Source organism: Palaemon carinicauda, chromosome 27, assembly GCF_036898095.1.
Source record: "Palaemon carinicauda isolate YSFRI2023 chromosome 27, ASM3689809v2, whole genome shotgun sequence".
In the NCBI taxonomy this organism is placed as follows: Eukaryota; Metazoa; Arthropoda; class Malacostraca; order Decapoda; family Palaemonidae; genus Palaemon; species Palaemon carinicauda.
The window spans coordinates 80,508,289-80,513,288 of NC_090751.1; positions in this window are offsets into that span (position 1 = coordinate 80,508,289).

Sequence of the window (5,000 nt, forward strand, 5' to 3'; positions counted from 1 at the left end):
CAGACAAAACACAAAGAGGAAGGTGAAAAAAGGCAGAAGCTTGATGCTGATGATCGTGGGAGAATTGCTGCAGAGCTGGAAAAGCACTCCCACCCACTAAAAGCCGAGAGTGCTGTCCAGTATAACATAGTAAATGGCCAGGTTGCTCCAAAGGAAGTCAATGTTGAATATGCATTGTTGCTTGGACAAAAGATGGCAGGAGCATTTCGTAAGGTACTGCCATCTGGATTCCACGCAAAACTTTCCAGCCCCATCGAGACAATGGAACAGCTAAAGCATGGAATTAAGGTTGGTAACAAGACTGTCTTTGACATGGAGGCCATATTTCTCTGACTGCTTATGGTTGGTCAACAGCGTCAGCTGCAGTTAGAAAGCATCTTTCAGTATGAGTTGTGTGCTGTCCCTTCCTCACTCATTCATGAGTATGGCTGTTTGCGTAAGGGCAACAAAGCTGTACTTGCCAGACGTCTTGGTGTGCTACAGCCAAACCCAAGGGCTCCAAACACCATTACTGTAGATGCACAGCAGCTGCTTTATCACATTGCATGGCCTCATAGTGCTGATGCATCTATCCTTGTTGAGAGTATTAAGCCTCATGTTTCACTCTACCCTCCTGATAGTGTTAAGATTCTAGTCTTTGACAAGTATCATGATCTATCAGCCAAAGACCATGAGAGAAGGCGATGTGGTGGCGAAAGTAGCACCAACTACAACCTGACTATCAGTAGCCCACTCCCAAATAGAGACGCCATTATGAAGAACAAACACAACAAAAGGCAGCTGTCCAGAGTACTATCCTCTTTCAACATGGGAGATAAAAATAACGGTAGAAAGTCAAGAAGACGGTTGCTTTTTACATGATGAAGCTGATGTCACAATGATAACATACTTCCTGAAGGCAGCTGAGTGTAACAGAGTAGTCAGACTCCTCAGTGATGATACTGATGTCTTAGTACTGCTGGTTTACTGGGTTTGGAAAAGTCAACTGCACCATACATGTAAAGTTCAGATGGAACGTTGGAATGGAGACATTGTAGACATCAATGCAACCAGTGAGAAACTTGGTCCTAAGTGTTTGCAGCTGTTAGGAATGCATGCGTTAAGTGGTTGTGACACAGTGTCCTTTCCATTTAACGAAGGAAAAGTCAGCGCTCTCAATGTCTCGCAGGTAGGAAACTTCCCTGGATTGTCTGAGATACTGGGTGAGATAGATGCCTCAGAAAATGCCCTTTTGCAAACAGGCCAACAATTCTTTACAGCATTATATGGCCAACCATCAGAGACCTCAATGAATGCAGCTCGCTACAGGATGTATACAAAGGAGAAAGGAAAACCAATGCGTATCATGGCCCTGCCTCCTACAGACGCCAACCTTCTGCTCCATGTACAGCGGACACATCTCCAAATGATATTATGGAAAGCAGCTGATCAGCAAGGCCCTCCAACAGTGGATATCAGTAAGTTCGGATGGCAGGTGAAGGATGGAGTCCCAACACCCACATTAGCTGCTAATCCTCCAGCTCCTCCAGGCCTAATTGATGTCCTCAGTTGTGGTTGCAAAGCAGAGGGCAAGGCCTGCAGCTCTACAGCCTGCTCTTGTCAAAGGATACAGTTATCCTGCACTATTTACTGCATGTGTGGAGGCACAGACGGATGTCATAACCCATTCACAGCAAGTGATCAAGCAAATGAAAAGGACAGTGACCATTTTGAGGATGAGTCAGACACTGACTAGCTTCATTGTTTTGTGCTAGGTTCGCATGAAATGTTAACTTTTGACTTGTTTTCATGCTTTACTAATGTCCTGAGTTAGAATGATACGGTCACATTGGCTGGGATGCATTTTTTCTTTCAAGAGGTAGATCCGGATGTGTGTCAACGTGTCCAGTATTACACATTTTTACATATCATATTAGTAAGTTGTAGCACAGATATGTACATGATTCGAGATGATGTAGTATCATATTCCCAGTGTCACTTGCAACACCTATGTGAAGGTTTTTATCTAGACAGTATAAAGTATGAACACAAGCATTACCTTTTAACTTGGAAGAACCATTTGCAATATGTTCGAATTTCATTTACTTCTACGAGATTTGAATGTTTTTCTCAAAAGGTCTGCACTAGTAAAACTACACATTTTACAACTGTTTTTTGTGTCATTATATTAATCTCTGACCATAAAAAAACATGGGCATAGACATTCCATATGACAAGTTATCTTGCCAGTTTCTGGAGATATTGAACAAAATAGAATTTTACATAATGGCGGCCAAAATTTGCATATTCCAGCATTTGCCTAAACTTGTCAAGAGGACAACCCATTTGAAATACTTCAAAAACAACATGGCATTACAAATATACCATAATACCTTGAACTATAGAAGATTCATGGGTCTACAGTGGAAATCATATGGGAGGCAAATTTCCCCAACCGCCTTCCGACAGCCCTTTCCTCCATACTACGCCTACATATTCATGCCTTCCATAAGTTTAGTCAATGTTAAAATAATAGACAAATAAGATTGTTTAAATGAAAATATATGCATACTAAAGAATAAAGCATACTTGGCAAGAATAAAACGAAAAGTAACAATAATAAATTTAATAAAATAAAAGATTTACCCTGCTTTGTATATATTGAGCAGTGTTCCAGAAAGTCCACAAATAACAGGCATCTGTCAGAGTGTACTAAGCACACAAGTACACAACTGCTACTTCCATCCAAGATAATTGTACACAAATGGTTAAACCATGAATTCGATTCTTCGTCTGGTGTTAAATGCAGGAGGCTGCAGTGTAATCATAACGATTGGCTTACAATTCAAGTTTTCATTTAGAGAGAGAGAGAGAGAGAGAGAGAGAGAGAGAGAGAGAGAGAGAGAGAGAGAGAGAGAGAGAGAGAGAGAATTTCACCTTCTGTCAGTGAATGGCATACACATGCATGAAGGGTTTTTTTCTCTTTTAAACAGAAAAAGGCAAAGTAATTTCATTTACCATAATTTATAAAATAATTCATAACCCCTTTTTAATTAAAGACTGTCCTTCATTACACATAAACTGTCAAAAAGGGAAAAAAACTTTAAAATGCAGAAAATCAAACTCTCTCTCTCTCTCTCTCTCTCTCTCTCTCTCTCTCTCTCTCTCTCTCTCTCTCTCTCTCTCTACATAGCTTTTCAGGAATTCAATTACGATAAAGTATGAAAAAAGCAATTTAAAACTCCAAGTTCTTTTACGGAATTCATTATAGCAGATTCATAAGTTATATCTAGAACCCATAAAAAATATGAACATTCTAAAGATTTATCAATTTCCAAGGACAGTCTACATTCTTACAGGTCAATAAAACCCCGGATAAAAGAGGGGGCAAGAACCGTTTATGTTCCATCTTGGTTTGAAAATTGACAAAACTAATCCGTGTGTGTGCGTGTGTGCATATTCACTAACTAGAGGGAGACTCAGTAGAGCGCAGCCCTCCCCTGCAACAGCTTATTTAATGACCTTTAACTCGACCTTGAACTTTGACCTTAACATGTATTAATTGGCGTGGATTTTCATACACTCAAATATGAACCAAGTTTGAAGTCTCTGTGACAACGATGTCCAAACTTATGGCTGATTACGTGAATTAAACATTTTGCTTGACTGTGACCTTGACCTTTGACCTTGAACTTTCAAAATTTAATCATATCAAGCTTTTTACATAACAGTTAATCCCTGAAAGTTTCATTACTCTACGATTAAAATTGTGGGCCAGGAAGCTGTTCACAAACAAACTCACACACATACCCTAAATATGAGGATAATGAGGTAAAAGATAACCTCCTTCAAACTTCATTGGCGAAGGTAATCATATTATGCAAAATATCCACAAATACGTAAATCAACATAGGAAATAATGAATGATTTGCAAATATACTAAAATTATAAATAAAACTAGAAATATCACGTTAACACGTCATGAGATTCAAACTAGCCTAACGGATAGATCGTAGACCAACGGCCTTTTCACCGACAAAAATTCTATTAACTAATCGCATAATAAATTCATAAATTGCTTCCAGATGAATCGTATTATGTATATTAATCATGAAAAATATAGAAATATTAAGAAAATATAGTAAAAATAAATGTGGAGGAAGAAAATAAGATATGGGGAAAATTACGACATTATCGGTGAAGAGACCATTTTGGTAACGGCCTTTTCGCCGAGGACAACTCTAAAATTAATTCAAATTTTAGAATTCATAAACTGAATGCAGATGAATTATATTATGTAGATGGATATTAAAATATATAGAAAATGAAGAAAATATGGTACAAGTTGGTACAATTAAGAGTGGAAGAAGAAAAGGAGTTATGGGGAAAATTGGGAGATTGTCGGTGAAGAGACCATTTGTGTTACGGAGGCCCTTAATACCGCCGATGATAATTCCATTAACTTTCGATTTTGTTTAATTTATGAATTAAATTCAGATGATTCAGATTCTATGGATGAATCATATTCTATAAATGAATCAGATTCTATAGATGAATCACATTCTATAGATGAATCATGAATTATATGGAAATTAAGAAAATATGGTACAAGTCAGTGTGGAGGAATACAAAGCTATATGGGGAAATTATCGTAAAGAGAGAGAGAGAGAGAGAGAGAGAGAGAGAGAGAGAGAGAGAGAGAGAGAGAGAGAAATTCCACGTCACTATAGGTAGATTATATTCAACTAAATTGCCGAGGTTCGAACCCCGGGATAGGCCTAATCATTATGAAATTATCAGTAACTGTAGAGTGTAGAGGCAGCTTATTTTTCAACCTTTCGCTCGACCTTGACATTGACCTTTGACCTTAACACTCACTAATTGGCGTGGATTTTCATACCCTCAAATATGAACCAAGTTTGAAGTCTCTGTGACAACGATGTCCAAACTTATGGTTGATTACGTGAATTGGACATTTTGCTTAACCGTGACCTTGACCTTTGACCTTGACCTTCCATAAT